This window comes from Orcinus orca, chromosome 6 (assembly GCF_937001465.1).
Source record: "Orcinus orca chromosome 6, mOrcOrc1.1, whole genome shotgun sequence".
Classification (NCBI taxonomy): domain Eukaryota; kingdom Metazoa; phylum Chordata; class Mammalia; order Artiodactyla; family Delphinidae; genus Orcinus; species Orcinus orca.
Window position 1 is genome coordinate 1,659,497 of NC_064564.1, and position 16,979 is coordinate 1,676,475.

Consider the following 16,979-nt stretch of genomic DNA (forward strand, 5'->3'; position numbering starts at 1 on the left):
TGATATTGTACATGTACCGTAAACAAGGTTCTTGTAAACAGAGCCGTCCCAAACTTTGGGGTGGCTGTGTCTTTTTGATTTTAATTTCCCTAAGCTATAGGACCATAAGTGGAAGTGCCCTAGGCTCTGTTGCTTTGTTTTTTAGATGTTTCAGGAAACACCATACACTTCTCCGGAGTGGCTGTTGGCAATTTACATCCCGCCCATCAGCATAACAAGGCTCCCAGTTCTCCATGGCCTGTCCTGCCTTTCTGGATTTTACACTTTTTTCAGATGGCCCTTTTGACCGGGGGGAAGTGAGACTTCATTGTAGTGCAGATTTCCTTTGCAAGCTTGCTTGGTTGGCCAAAAAGGGCGTATGCTTTTTTTCCTGAATATATTCAGGAAAAAACGCATACGCACTTTTTGGCCAAGTGCATCATTGTCGACGTTCTGCCTCTTTTCCTATGCTTTAAATGCAATTCCAGTCTACCTGCTGAATTCGGTTTCCTGCAATTCTGCCCGGATTTCAAGTCCTCTTGGCAGCCTTAATTCAGTATATTTTTGGACGATAGCTGTCATTTATAACTCTGCAGGTTTGTGAATTACAGTGCCCCTGAGCTCCTTTCTTCAACTCGCTTTCTTGTGAGCTGGCCGCAACACCGCAGTATTGCTTCAGGCCCTAATCTGGTTCCGGCACGGCACGCTGAGCCTTTGGTTAATTCCTCTTCCTGGTGGGAAATGAGAGTTAAATTTACGCGTCCAGACACCTCCAGCTAGTCTCTCATTGGTTCTCCCTATTCCTGTTCATCTTCCGCGAAATTTGCAAACTGGGTCAAACAGGAGGTTAAAGGCACTGACTCTCCAAGTCGGGAGAGTGTTAGTAAAGCATCTGGAATGTTGCACCCGAGTACCAGGGGACGAGAACTGAGACATTGGAACACGTCTCCCGATCACACGGTTGATCATACTGTGGGTTCCACATGCATGTTTTAGCTGAAGGAAGAATCCCTTAAACCTGGAGAGTTGAGACCCGTGGAATGGGTACCATGCAATATGACTTCAAAGGGTCTTCGTTTGCTCAGCGAACCTCTCCAATCCTATCACTGCTGAATTTATGCCCCTGTACACACGCTTGATTCTCTTTCGGAGACATAGCAATCCATAGATTTTAAGACACTTAATAGTCAGGTACATTCTTAGTCATTTAATATGGGGTGTTGAGTCCATCTAGTTGAGCAAGGAGTAGCTCTTGTCTATTACATATTTGGCTTAAGGAACTTTATCTGTGCTCATTTCAATCTCTGGTTTTATGCAGCACCCCAACTCACCTTTCCCCTTAAGCAAGCATAAGTTGGTTTTCTAAATTTGAGACCCTGTTCTCATTTGTAATCCAGTTCTGTGTAGCCAAGTTTACATTCCGTGTATTAGTGATATCTTATCATGTTTCTATTTCTGTGTGACTTATTTCAGTTAGAATCATCATACCTCAATCCACTCATTATGCTGCTACAGGCCTGATGACATAGATGTCATTGCTGAGTGATATTGCATTGTACGTAAGTACCACAAATTCTTTATCCATTTTTCACTTTCTGCGATATTGAACTTGTACCGTAAACGAGGTTCTTGTAAACAGAGCCGTCCCAAATTATGGGGTGGCTGTGTCTTTTTGATTTTAATTTCCCTAAGCTATAGGACCATAAGTGGAAGTGCCCTAGGCTCTGTTGCTTTGTTTTTTTTATGTTTCAGGAAACACCATACACTTCTCCCGAGTGGCTGTTGGCAATTTACATCCGGCCCATCAGCATAACAAGGCTCCCAGTTCTCCATGGCCTGTCCTGACTTTCTGGATTTTACACTTTTTTCAGATGGCCCTTTGGACCGGGGGGAAGTGAGACTTCATTGTAGTGCAGATTTCCTTTGCAAGCTTGCTCGGTTGGCCAAAAAGGGCGTATGCGTTTTGTCCTGAATATATTTAGGACAAAACGCATACGCCCTTTTTGGCCAAGTGCATCATTGTCGACGTTCTGTCTCTTTTCCTATGCTTTAAATGCAATTCCAGTCTACCTCCTGAAATCGGTTTCCTGCAATTCTGCCCCGCTTTCAAGTCCTCTTGGCAGCCTTACTTCAGTATATTTTTGGAGGATAGCTGTCATTTATTACTCTGCAGGTTTGTGAATTACAGTGCCCCTGAGCTCCTTTCTTCAACTCGCTTTCTTGTGAGCTGCCCGCAACACCGCAGGATTGCTTCAGGCCCTAATCTGGTTCCGGCACGGCATGCTGAGCCTTTGGTTAATTCCTCTTCCTGGTGGGAAATGAAAGTTAAATTTGCCTGTCCATACACCTCCAGCTAGTCTCTCATTGGTTCTCCCTATTCCTGTTCATCTTCCGCAGAAATTGCAAACTGGGCCAAACAGGAGGTTAAAGGCACTGACTCTCCAAGTCGGAAGAGTGTTAGTAAAGCGTCTGGAATGTTGCACCTGAGTACCAGGGAACGAGAACTGAGACATATTGGAACACGTCTCCTGATCACACGGTTGATCATACTCTGGGTTCTACATGCATGTTTTAGCTGAAGGAAGAATCCTTTAAACCTGGACAGTTGAGACCCGTGGAATGGGTACCATGCAATATGACTTCAAAGGGTCTTCATTTGCTCACCGAACTTCTCCAATACTATCACTGCTGCGTTTATGCCTCTGTACACACGCTTGATTCTCTATCGGAGACATAGCAATCCATAGGTTTTAAGATGCTTACTAGTCAGGTACATTCTTAAGCGTTTAATATGGGGTGTTGAGCCCATTTCGTTGAGCAAGGAGTAGCTCTTGTCTATTCCATATTTGGCTTAAGGAACTTTATCTGTGCTCATTTCAATCTCTGGTTTTATGCAGCACCCCAACTCACCTTTCCCCTTAAGCAAGCATAAGTTGGTTTTCTAAATTTGAGACCCTGTTCTGTTTTGTAATTCAGTTCCTGTGTAGCCAAGTTTACATTCCGTGTATTAGTGATATCTTATGATGTTTCTTTTTCTGTGTGACTTATTTCAGTTAGAATCATCATACCTGAATCCACTCATTATGCTGCTACGGGCCTGCTGACATAGATTTCATTGCTGAGTGATATTGCATTGTACTTAACTACCACAAATTTTTATCCATTTTTCGCTTTCTGCGATATTGAACTTGTACCATAAACGAGGTTCTTGTAAACAGAGCCGTCCCAAACTTTGGGGTGGCTGTGTCTTTTTATTTTAATTTCCCTAATCTATAGGACCATAAGTGGAAGTGCCCTAGGCTCTGTTGCTTTGTTTTTTAGATGTTTCAGGAAACACCATACACTTCTCCCGAGTGGCTGTTGGCAATTTACATCCCACCCATCAGGATAACAAGGCTCCCAGTTCTCCATGGCCTGTCCTGCCTTTCTGGATTTTACACTTTTTTCAGATGGCCCTTTTGACCATGGGGGAAGTGAGACTTCATTGTAGTGCAGATTTCCTTTTCAAGCTTGCTTGGTTTGCCAAAAAGAGCGTATGTGTTTTTTCCTGAATATATTCAGGAAAAAACACATACGCCCTTTTTTGCCAAGTGTATCATTGTCGACGTTCTGCCTCTTTTCCTATGCTTTAAATGCAATTCCAGGCTACCTCCTGAAATCAGTTTCCTGCTATTCTGCCCCGCTTTGAAATCCTCTTGGCAGCCATTCTTCAGTATATTTTTGGATGATAGCTGTCATTTATAACTCTGCAGGTTTGTGAATTACAGTGCCCCTGAGCTCCTTTCTTCAACTCACTTGCTTGTAAGCTGGCCGCTACACCGCAGGATTGCTTCAGGCCCTAATCTTGTTCTGGCACGGCACGCTGAGCCTTTGGTTAATTCCTCTTCCTGGTGGGAAATGAGAGTTAAATTTGCCCGTCCAGACACCTCCAGCTAGTCTCTCATTTGTTCTCCCTATTCCTGTTCATCTTCTGCAGAAATTTCAAACTGGGCCAAACAGGAGGTTAAAGGCACTGACTCTCCAAGTCGGGAGACTGTTAGTAAAGCGTCTGGAATGTTGCACCCGAGTACCAGGGGACGAGAACTGAGACATATTGGAACACGTCTCCCGATCACACGGTTGATCATACTCTGGGTTCCACATGCATGTTTTAGCTGAAGGAAGAATCCCTTAAACCTGGAGAGTTGAGACCCGTGGAATGGGTACCATGCAATATGACTTCATAGGGTCTTCATTTGCTCACCGAACCTCTCCAATCCTATCACTGCTGCATTTATGCCCCAGTACTCACGCTTGATTTTCTTTCAGTGACATAGCAATCCTTAGGTTTTAAGATACTTACTAGTCAAATACATTATTAGGCGTTTAATATGGGGTTTTGAGTCCATTTCGTTGAGCAAGGAGTAGCTCTTGTCTATTCCATATTTGGCTTAAGGAACTTTATCTGTGCTCATTTCAATTTCTGGTTTTATGCAGCACCCCAACTCACCTTTCCCCTTAAGCAAGCATAAGTTGGTTTTCTAAATTTGAGACCCTGTTCTGTTTTGTAATCCAGTTCCTGTGTAGCCAAGTTTACATTCCATGTATTAGTGATATCTTATGATGTTTCTTTTTCTGTGTGACTTATTTCAGTTAGAATCATCATACCTGAATCCACTCTATGCTGCTACGGGCCTGATGACATAGATTTCATTGCTGAGTGATATTGCATTGTACGTAAGTACCACAACTTCTTTATCCATTTTTCACTTTCTGCGATATTGTACTTGTACCGTAAACGAGGTTCTTGTAAACAGAGCCGTCCCAAACTTTGGGGTGGCTGTGTCTTTTTGATTTTAATTTCCCTAAGCTATAGGACCATAAGTGGAAGTGCCCTAGGCTCTGTTGCTTTGTTTTTTAGATGTTTCAGGAAACACCATACACTTCTCCCAAGTGGCTGTTGGCAATTTACATCCCGCCCATCAGCATAACAAGGCTCCCAGTTCTCCATGGCCTGTCCTGCCTTTCTGGATTTTACACTTCTTTCAGATGGCCCTTTTGATGGGGGGAAGTGAGACTTCATTGTAGTGCAGATTTCCTTTGCAAGCTTGCTTGGTTTGCCAAAAAGGGCGTATGCGTTTTTTCCTGAATATATTCAGGAAAAAACGCATACGCCCTTTTTGGCCAAGTGCATCATTGTGGACGTTCTGCCTCTTTTCCTATGCTTTAAATGCAATTCCAGTCTACCTCCTGAAATCGGTTTCCTGCAATTCTGCCCAGCTTTTAGGTCCTCTTGGCAGCCTTACTTCAGTATATTTTTGGATGATAGCTGTCATTTATCACTCTGCAGGTTTGTGAATTACAGTGCCCCTGAGCTCCTTTCTTCCACTCGCTTTCTTGTGAGCTGGCCGCAACACCGCAGGATTGCTTCAGGCCCTAATCTAGTTCCGGCACGGCACGCTGAGCCTTTGGTTAATTCCTCTTCCTGGTGGGAAATGAGAGTTAAATTTGCCCGTCCAGACACCTCCAGCTAGTCTCTCATTGGTTCTGCCTATTCCTGTTCATCTTCCGCGGAATTTGCAAACTGTGCCAAACAGGAGGTTAAAGGAACTGACTCTCCAAGTCGGGAGAGTGTTAGTAAAGCATCTGGAATGTTGCACCCAAGTACCAGGGGAGGAAAACTGAGTTATATTTGAACACGTCTCCCGATCACACGGTTGATCATACTCTGGGTTCTACATGCATGTTTTAGCTGAAGGAAGAATCCCTTCAACCTGGACAGTTGAGACCCGTGGAATGGGTACCATGCAATATGACTTCAAAGGGTCTTCATTTGCTCACCGAACTTCTCCAATACTATCACTGCTGCGTTTATGCCTCTGTACACACGCTTGATTCTCTATCGGAGACATAGCAATCCATAGGTTTTAAGATGCTTATTAGTCAGGTACATTCTTAAGCGTTTAATATGTGGTGTTGAGCCCATTTCGTTGAGCAAGGAGTAGCTCTTGTCTATTCCATATTTGGCTTAAGGAACTTTATCTGTGCTCATTTCAATCTCTGGTTTTATGCAGCACCCCAACTCACCTTTCCCCTTAAGCAAGCATAAGTTGGTTTTCTAAATTTGAGACCCTGTTCTGTTTTGTAATTCAGTTCCTGTGTAGCCAAGTTTACATTCCGTGTATTAGTGATATCTTATGATGTTTCTTTTTCTGTGTGACTTATTTCAGTTAGAATCATCATACCTGAATCCACTCATTATGCTGCTACGGGCCTGATGACATAGATTTCATTGCTGAGTGATATTGCATTGTACGTAAGTACCAGATGTTCTTTATACATTTTTTGCTTTCTGCGATATTCAACTTGTACCGTAAACGAGGTTCTTGTAAACAGAGCCGTCCCAAACTTTGGGGTGGCTGTGTCTTTTTGATTTTAATTTCCCTAAGCTATAGGACCATAAGTGGAAGTGCACTAGGCTCTGTTGCTTTGTTTTTTAGATGTTTCAGGAAACACCATACACTTCTCCCGAGTGGCTGTTGGCAATTTACATCCCGCCCATCAGCATAACAAGGCCCCCAGTTCTCCATGGCCTGTCCTGCCATTCTGGATTTTACACTTTTTTCAGATGGCCCTTTTGACCGGGGGGAAGTGAGACTTCATTGTAGTGCAGATTTCCTTTGCAAGCTTGCTTGGTTGGCCAAAAAGGGCGTATGCGTTTTTTCCTGAATATATTCAAGAAAAAACGCATACGCCTTTTGTGGCCAAGAGCATCATTGTGGACGTTCTGCCTCTTTTCCTATGCTTTAAAAGTAATTCCAGTCTACCTCCGGAAATCGCTTTCCTGCAATTCTGCCCCACTTTCAAGTCCTCTTGGCAGGCTTACTTCAGTATATTTTTGGACGATAGCTGTCATTTATAACTCTGCAGGTTTGTGAATTACAGTGGCCCTGAGCTCCTTTCTTCAACTCGCGTTCTTGTGAGCTGGCCGTAACACCGCAGGATTGCTTCAGGCCATAATCTGATTCCGGCATGGCACGCTGAGCCTTTGGTTAATTCCTCTTCCTGGTGGGAAATGAGAGTTAAATTTGCCCGTCCAGACACCTCCAGCTAGTCTCTCATTGGTTCTCCCTATTCCTGTTCATCTTCCGCAGAAATTGCAAACTGGGCCAAACAGGAGGTTAAAGGCACAGACTCTCCAAGTCGGAAGAGTGTTAGTAAAGCGTCTGGAATGTTGCACCTGAGTACCAGGGAACGAGAACTGAGACATATTGGAACACGTCTCCCGATCACACGGTTGATCATACTCTGGGTTCCACATGCATGTTTTAGCTGAAGGAAGAATCCCTTAAACCTGGAGAGTTGAGACCCGTGGAATGGGTACCATGCAATATGATTTCAGAGGGTCTTCATTTGCTCACCGAACCTCTCCAATCCTATCACGGCTGCATTTATGCCCCTGTACACATGCTTGATTCTCTTTTGGAGACATAGCAATCCATAGGTTTTAAGATACTTACTAGTCAGGTACATTCTTAGGCGTTTAATATGGGGTGTTGAGTCCATTTCGTTGAGCAAGGAGTAGCTCTTGTCTATTACATGTTTGGCTTAAAGAACTTTATCTGTGCTCATTTCAATCTCTGGTTTTATGCAGTACCCCAACTCACCTTTCCTCTTAAGCAAGCATAAGTTGGTTTTCTAAATTTGAGACCCTGTTCTGTTTTGTAATCCAGTTCCTGTGTAGCCAAGTTTACATTCCCTGTATTAGTGATATCTTATGATGTTTCTTTTTCTGTGTGACTTATTTCAGTTAGAATCATCATAGCTGAATCCACTCATTATGCTGTTATGGGCCTGATGACATAGATTTCATTGCTGAGTGATATTGCATTGTACGTAAGTACCAGAAGTTCTTTATCGATTTTTCACTTTCTGCGATATTCAACTTTTACCGTAAACGAGGTTCTTGTAAACAGAGCCATCCCAAACTTTGGGGTGGCTGTGTCTTTTTTATTTTAATTTCCCTAAGCTATAGGACCATAAGTGGAAGTGCCCTAGGCTCTGTTGCTTTGTTTTTTAGATGTTTCAGGAAACACCATACACTTCTCCCGAGTGGCTGTTGGCAATTTACATCCCGCCCATCAGCATAACAACGCTCCCAGTTCTCCATGGCCTGTCCTGCCTTTCTGGATTTTACACTTTTTTCAGATGGCCCTTTTGACCGGGGGGGAAGTGAGACTTCATTGTATTGCAGATTTCCTTTTCAAGCTTGCTTGGTTTGCCAAAAAGGGCGTATGTGTTTTTTCCTGAATATATTCAGCAAAAAACGCATACGCCCTTTTTGGCCAAGTACATCATTGTGGACGTTCTGCCTCTTTTCCTATGCTTTAAATGTAATTCCAGTCTACCTCCTGAAATCAGTTTCCTGCAATTCTGCCCCGCTTTCAAGTCCTCTTGGCAGCCTTACTTCAGTATATTTTTGGACGATAGCTGTCATTTATAACTCTGCAGGTTTGTGAATTACAGTGCCCCTGAGCTCCTTTCTTCAACTCGCTTTCTTGTGAGCTGGCCGCAACACCGCAAGATTGCTTCAGGCCCTAATCTGGTTCCGGCACGGCACAATGAGCCTTTGGTTAATTCCTCTTCCTGGTGGGAAATGAGAGTTAAATTTGCCCGTCCAGACACCTCCAGCTAGTCTCTCATTGGTTCTCCCTATTCCTGTTCATCTTCCGCAGAAATTGCAAACTGGGCCAAACAGGAGGTTAAAGGCACTGACTCTCCAAGTCTGGAGAGTGTTAATAAAGCATCTGGAATGTTGCACCCAGGTACCAGGGGACGAGAACTGAGACATATTTGAACATGCCTCCCAATCACACGGTTGATCATACTCTGGGTTCCACATGCATGTTTTAGCTGAAGGAAGAATCCCTTAAACCTGGAGAGTTGAGACCCGTGGAATGGGTACCATGCAATATGACTTCAAAGGGTCTTCATTTGCTCACCGAACCTCTCCAGTCCTATCACTGCTGCGTTTATGCCCCTGTACACACACTTGATGCTCTTTCAGAGACATAGCAATCCGTAGGTTTTAAGATACTTACTAGTCAGGTACATTGTTAGGCCTTTAATATGGGGTGTTGAGTCCATTTCGTTGAGCAAGGAGTAGCTCTTGTCTATTACATATTTGGCTTAAGGAACTTTATCTGTGCTCATTTCAATCTCTGGTTTTATGCAGCACCCCAACTCACCTTTCCCCTTAAGCAAGCGTAAGTTGGTTTTCTAAATTTGAGACCCTGTTCTGTTTTGTAATCCAGTTCTTGTGTAGCCAAGTTTACATTCCGTGTAACAGTGATATCTTATGATGTTTCTTTTTCTGTGTGACTTATTTCAGTTAGAATCATCATACCTGAATCCACTCATTATGCTGCTACGGGCCTGATGACATAGATTTCATTGCTGAGTGATATTGCATTGTACATAATTACCACAACTTCTTTATCCATTTTCCACTTTCTGCGATATTGAACTTGTACCATAAATGCGGTTCTTGTAAACAGAGCCGTCCCAAAGTTTGGGGTGGCTGTGTCTTTTTGAATTTAATTTCCCTAATCTATAGGACCATAAGTGGAAGTGCCCTAGGCTCTGTTGCTTTGTTTTTTAGATGTTTCAGGAAACAACATACACTTCTCCCCAGTGGCTATTAGCAATATACATCCCACCCATCAGCATAACAAGGCTCCCAGTTCTCCATGGCCTGTCCTGCCTTTCTGGATTTTACACTTTTTTCAGATGGCCCTTTTGAAGGGGGGAAGTGAGACTTCATTGTAGTGCAGATTTCCTTTGCAAGCTTGCTTGGTTGGCCAAAAAGGGCGTATGCGTTTTTTCCTGAATATATTCAGGAAAAAACGCATACGCCCTTTTTGGCCAAGTGCATCATTGTGGACGTTCTGCCTCTTTTCCTATGCTTTAAATGCAATTCCAGTGTACCTCCTGAAATCGGTTTCCTGCAATTCTGCCCCGCTTTCAAGTCCTCTTGGCAGCCTTACTTCAGTATATTTTTGGACGATAGCTGTCATTTATAATCTGCAGGTTTGTGAATTACAGTGCCCCTGAGATCCTTTCTTCAACTCGCTTTCTTGTGAGCTGGCCGCAACACCGCAGGATTGTTTCAGGCCCTAATCTGGTTCCGGCACGGCACGCTGAGCCTTTGGTTAATTCCTCTTCCTGTTGGGAAATGAGAGTTAAATTTGCCCGTCCAGACACCTCCAGCTAGTCTCTCATTGGTTCTCCCTATTCCTGTTCATCTTCCGCAGAAATTGCAAACTGGGCCAAACAGGAGGTTAAAGGCACTGACTCTCCAAGTCGGGAGAGTGTTAGTAAAGCGTCTGGAATGTTGCACCCGAGTACCGGGGGACGAGAACTGAGACATATTGGAACACGTCTCCCGATCACATGGTTGATCATACTCTAGGTTCCACATGCATGATTACCTGAAAGAAGAATCCCTTAAACCTGGAGAGTTGAGACCCGTGGAATGGGTACCATGCAATATGACTTCAAAGGGTCTTCATTTGCTCTCCGAACCTCTGCAATCCTATCACTGCTGCGTTTATGCCCCTGTACACACGCTTGATTCTCTTTCGGAGACATAGCAATCCATAGTTTTTAAGATACTTACTAGTCAGGTACATTCTTAGTCGTTTAATATGGGGTGTTGAGTCCATTTCGTTGAGCAAGGAGTAGCTCTTGTCTATTACATATTTGGCTTAAGGAACTTTATCTGTGCTCATTTCAATCTCTGGTTTTATGCAGCACCCCAACTCACCTTTCCCCTTAAGCAAGCATAAGTTGGTTTTCTAAATTTGAGACCCTGTTCTCTTTTGTAATCCAGTTCCTGTGTAGGCAAGTTTATATTCCGTGTATTAGTGATATCTTATGATGTTTCTTTTTCTGTGTGACTTATTTCAGTTAGAATCATCATACCTGAATCCACTCATTGTGCTGCTACGGGCCTGAAGACATAGATTTCATTGCTGAGTGATATTGCATTGTACGTAAGTACCACAACTTCTTTATCCATTTTTCACTTTCTGCGATATTGTACTTGTACCGTAAACAAGGTTCTTGTAAACAGAGCCGTCCCAAACTTTGGGGTGGCTGTGTCTGTTTGATTTTAATTTCCCTAAGCTATAGGACCATAAGTGGAAGTGCCCTAGGCTGTGTTGCTTTGTTTTTTAGATGTTTCAGGAAACACCATACACTTCTCCCGAGTGGCTGTTGGCAATTTACATCCCTCCCATCAACATAACAAGGCTCCCAGTTCTCCATGGCCTGTCCTGCCTTTCTGGATTTTACACTTTATTCAGTTGGCCCTTTTGACCGGAGGGAAGTGAGACTTCATTGTAGTGCAGATATCCTTTGCAAGCTTGCTTGGTTGGCCAAAAAGGGCGTATGCGTTTTTTCCTGAATATATTCAGGAAAAAACGCATACGCCCTTTTTGGCCAAGTGCATCATTGTCGACGTTCTGCCTCTTTTCCTATGCTTTAAATGGAATTCCAGTCTACCTCCTGAAATCGGTGTCCTGCAATTCTGCACCGCTTTCAAGTCCTCTTGGCAGCCTTACTTCAGTATATTTTTGGACGATAGCTGTCATTTATAACTCTGCAGGTTTGTGAATTACAGTGCCCCTGAGCTCCTTTCTTCAACTCGCTTTCTTGTGAGCTGGCCGCAACACCGCAGGATTGCTTCAGGCCCTAATCTGGTTCCGGCACGGCACAATGAGCCTTTGGTTAATTCCTCTTCCTGGTGGGAAATGAGAGTTAAATTTGCCCGTCCAGACACCTCCAGCTAGTCTCTCATTGGTTCTCCCTATTCCTGTTCATCTTCCGCAGAAATTGCAAACTGGGCCAAACAGGAGGTTAAAGGCACTGACTCTCCAAGTCTGGAGAGTGTTAATAAAGCGTCTGGAATGTTGCACCCAGGTACCAGGGGACGAGAACTGAGACATATTTGAACATGCCTCCCAATCACACGGTTGATCATACTCTGGGTTCCACATGCATGTTTTAGCTGAAGGAAGAATCCCTTAAACCTGGAGAGTTGAGACCCGTGGAATGGGTACCATGCAATATGACTTCAAAGGGTCTTCATTTGCTCACCGAACCTCTCCAGTCCTATCACTGCTGCGTTTATGCCCCTGTACACACACTTGATGCTCTTTCAGAGACATAGCAATCCGTAGGTTTTAAGATACTTACTAGTCAGGTACATTGTTAGGCCTTTAATATGGGGTGTTGAGTCCATTTCGTTGAGCAAGGAGTAGCTCTTGTCTATTACATATTTGGCTTAAGGAACTTTATCTGTGCTCATTTCAATCTCTGGTTTTATGCAGCACCCCAACTCACCTTTCCCCTTAAGCAAGCGTAAGTTGGTTTTCTAAATTTGAGACCCTGTTCTGTTTTGTAATCCAGTTCTTGTGTAGCCAAGTTTACATTCCGTGTAACAGTGATATCTTATGATGTTTCTTTTTCTGTGTGACTTATTTCAGTTAGAATCATCATACCTGAATCCACTCATTATGCTGCTACAGGCCTGATGACATAGATTTCATTGCTGAGTGATATTGCATTGTACATAATTACCACAACTTCTTTATCCATTTTCCACTTTCTGCGATATTGAACTTGTACCATAAATGTGGTTCTTGTAAACAGAGCCGTCCCAAAGTTTGGGGTGGCTGTGTCTTTTTGAATTTAATTTCCCTAATCTATAGGACCATAAGTGGAAGTGCCATAGGCTCTGTTGCTTTGTTTTTTAGATGTTTCAGGAAACACCATACACTTCTCCCCAGTGGCTATTAGCAATATACATCCCACCCATCAGCATAACAAGGCTCCCAGTTCTCCATGGCCTGTCCTGCCTTTCTGGATTTTACACTTTTTTCAGATGGCCCTTTTGAAGGGGGGAAGTGAGACTTCATTGTAGTGCAGATTTCCTTTGCAAGCTTGCTTGGTTGGCCAAAAAGGGCGTATGCGTTTTTTCCTGAATATACTCAGGAAAAAACGCATACGCCCTTTTTGGCCAAGTGCATCATTGTGGACGTTCTGCCTCTTTTCCTATGCTTTAAATGCAATTCCAGTGTACCTCCTGAAATCGGTTTCCTGCAATTCTGCCCCGCTTTCAAGTCCTCTTGGCAGCCTTACTTCAGTATATTTTTGGACGATAGCTGTCATTTATAACTCTGCAGGTTTGTGAATTACAGTGCCCCTGAGATCCTTTCTTCAACTCGCTTTCTTGTGAGCTGGCCGCAACACCGCAGGATTGTTTCAGGCCCTAATCTGGTTCCGGCACGGCACGCTGAGCCTTTGGTTAATTCCTCTTCCTGTTGGGAAATGAGAGTTAAATTTGCCCGTCCAGACACCTCCAGCTAGTCTCTCATTGGTTCTCCCTATTCCTGTTCATCTTCCGCAGAAATTGCAAACTGGGCCAAACAGGAGGTTAAAGGCACTGACTCTCCAAGTCGGGAGAGTGTTAGTAAAGCGTCTGGAATGTTGCACCCGAGTACCGGGGGACGAGAAGTGAGACATATTGGAACACGTCTCCCGATCACATGGTTGATCATACTCTAGGTTCCACATGCATGATTTAGCTGAAAGAAGAATCCCTTAAACCTGGAGAGTTGAGACCCGTGGAATGGGTACCATGCAATATGACTTCAAAGGGTCTTCATTTGCTCTCCGAACCTCTGCAATCCTATCACTGCTGCGTTTATGCCCCTGTACACACGCTTGATTCTCTTTCGGAGACATAGCAATCCATAGTTTTTAAGATACTTACTAGTCAGGTACATTCTTAGTCGTTTAATATGGGGTGATGAGTCCATTTCGTTGAGCAAGGAGTAGCTCTTGTCTATTACATATTTGGCTTAAGGAACTTTATCTGTGCTCATTTCAATCTCTGGTTTTATGCAGCACCCCAACTCACCTTTCCCCTTAAGCAAGCATAAGTTGGTTTTCTAAATTTGAGACCCTGTTCTCTTTTGTAATCCAGTTCCTGTGTAGGCAAGTTTATATTCCGTGTATTAGTGATATCTTATGATGTTTCTTTTTCTGTGTGACTTATTTCAGTTAGAATCATCATACCTGAATCCACTCATTGTGCTGCTACGGGCCTGAAGACATAGATTTCATTGCTGAGTGATATTGCATTGTACGTAAGTACCACAACTTCTTTATCCATTTTTCACTTTCTGCGATATTGTACTTGTACCGTAAACAAGGTTCTTGTAAACAGAGCCGTCCCAAACTTTGGGGTGGCTGTGTCTGTTTGATTTTAATTTCCCTAAGCTATAGGACCATAAGTGGAAGTGCCCTAGGCTGTGTTGCTTTGTTTTTTAGATGTTTCAGGAAACACCATACACTTCTCCCGAGTGGCTGTTGGCAATTTACATCCCTCCCATCAACATAACAAGGCTCCCAGTTCTCCATGGCCTGTCCTGCCTTTCTGGATTTTACACTTTATTCAGTTGGCCCTTTTGACCGCAGGGAAGTGAGACTTCATTGTAGTGCAGATATCCTTTGCAAGCTTGCTTGGTTGGCCAAAAAGGGCGTATGCGTTTTTTCCTGAATATATTCAGGAAAAAACGCATACGCCCTTTTTGGCCAAGTGCATCATTGTCGACGTTCTGCCTCTTTTCCTATGCTTTAAATGGAATTCCAGTCTACCTCCTGAAATCGGTTTCCTGCAATTCTGCACCGCTTTCAAGTCCTCTTGGCAGCCTTACTTCAGTATATTTTTGGACGATAGCTGTCATTTATAACTCTGCAGGTTTGTGAATTACAGTGCCCCTGAGCTCCTTTCTTCAACTCGCTTTCTTGTGAGCTGGCCGCAACACCGCAGGATTGCTTCAGGCCCTAATCTGGTTCCGGCACGGCACGCTGAGCCTTTCGTTAATTCCTCTTCCTGGTGGGAAATGAGAGTTAAATTTGCCCGTCTAGACACCTCCAGCTAGTCTCTCATTGGTTCCCCCTATTCCTGTTCATCTTCCGCAGAAATTGCAAACTGGGCCAAACAGGAGGTTAAAGGCACTGACTCTCCAAGTCGGGAGAGTGTTAGTAAAGCGTCTGGAATGTTGCACCCGAGTACCAGGGGACGAGAACTGAGACATATTGGAACACATCTCCCGATCACATTGTTGATCATACTCTGGGTTCCACATGCGTGATTTAGCTGAAAGAAGAATCCCTTAAACCTGGAGCGTTGAGACCCCTGGAATGGGTACCATGCAATATGACTTCAAAGGGTCTTCATTTGCTCACCGAACCTCTCCAATCCTATCACTGCTGCGTTTATTCCCCTGTACACACGCTTGATTCTCTTTCAGAGACATAGCAATCCATAGGTTTTAAGATACTTACTAGTTAGGTACATACTTAGGTGTTAAATATGTGGTGTTGAGTCCATTTCGTTGAGCAAGGTGTAGCTCTTGTCTATTCCATATTTGGCTTAAGGAACTTTATCTGTGCTTATTTCAATCTCTGGTTGTATGCAGCACCCCAACTCACCTTTCCCCTTAAGCAAGCATAAGTTGGTTTTCTAAATTTGAGACCCTGTTCTGTTTTGTAATCCAGTTCCTGTGTAGCCAAGTTTACATTCCGTGTATTAGTGATATCTTATGATGTTTCTTTTTCTGTGTGACTTATTTCAGTTAGAATCATCATACCTGAATCCACTCATTATGCTGCTACGGGCCTGATGACATAGATTTCATTGCTGAGTGATATTGCAATGTATGTAAGTACCACAACTTCTTTATCCATTTTTCGCTTTCTTCGATATTGAACTTGTACCGTAAACGAGGTTCTTGTAAACAGAGCCATCCCTAATTTTAGAGTGGCTGTGTCTTTTTTATTTTAATTTCCCTAAGCTATAGGACCATAAGTGGAAGTGCCCTAGGCTCTGTTGCTTTGTTTTTTAGATGTTTCAGGAATCACCATACACTTCTCTCTAGTGGCTCTTGGCAATGTACATCCCGCCCATCAGCATAACAAGGCTCCCAGTTCTCCATGGCTTGTCCTGCCTTTCTGGATTTTACACTTTTTTCAGATGGCCCTTTTGACCGGGGGGAAGTGAGACTTCATTGTAGTGCAGATTTCCTTTGCAAGCTTGCTTGGTTGGCCAAAAAGTGTGTATGCGTTTTTTCCTGAATATATTCAGGAAAAAACACATACGCACTTTTTGGCCAAGTGCATCATTGTGGACGTTCTGCCTCTTTTCCTCTACTTTAAATGCAATTCCAGTCTACCTCCTGAAATCGGTTTCCTGAAATTCTGTCCCGCTTTCAAGTCCTCTTGGCAGCCTTACTTCAGTATATTTTTGGACGATAGCTGTCATTTATAACTCTGCAGGTTTGTGAATTACAGTGCCCCTGAGCTCCTTTCTTCAACTCGCTTTCTTGTGAGCTGGCCGCAACACCGCAGGATTGCTTCAGGCCCTAATCTGGTTCCGGCACGGCACGCTGAGCCTTTGGTTAATTCCTCTTCCTGGTGGGAAATGAGAGTTAAATTTGCCCATCCAGACACCTCCAGCTAGTCTCTCATTGGTTCTCCCTATTCCTGTTCATCTTCCGCAGAAATTGAAAACTGGGCCAAACAGGAGGTTAAAGGCACTGACTCTCCAAGATGGGAGAGTGTTAGTAAAGCGTCTGGAATGTTGCACCCGAGTACCAGGGGATGAGAACTGAGACATATTTGAACACGTCTCCTGATCACACGGTTGATCATACTCTTGGTTCCACATGCATGTTTCAGCTGAAGGAAGAATCCCTTAAACCTGGAGAGTTGATTCCCGTGGAATGGGTACCATGCAATATGACTTCAAAGGGTCTTCATTTGCTCACCGAACCTCTCCAATCCTATCACTGCTGCGTTTATGCCCCTGTACACACGCTTGATTCTCTTTTGGAGACATAGCAATCCATAGGTTTTAAGATACTTACTAGTCAGCTACATTCTTAGGCGTT

At 43.6% G+C, this 16,979-nt stretch overlaps 1 long non-coding RNA gene across 3 annotated transcripts in view; it reads left to right on the plus strand.

The window, feature by feature from the left end:
* The window catches only part of LOC125964726 (uncharacterized), a 723,743-nt gene extending 709,491 nt beyond the window's left edge, over window positions 1-14,252 (plus strand). For 2 of the 3 annotated variants that reach the window (XR_007477966.1, XR_007477967.1), the window contains 2 exons: window positions 10,931-11,008; window positions 14,086-14,252. This is a non-coding gene — a long non-coding RNA (uncharacterized LOC125964726). Of the gene's footprint in view, window positions 1-10,930; window positions 11,013-14,085 lie in introns of all 3 variants that reach the window. The other variant, XR_007477968.1, reaches the window with a different exon arrangement.
* Window positions 14,253-16,979: the final 2,727 nt, after the last annotated feature.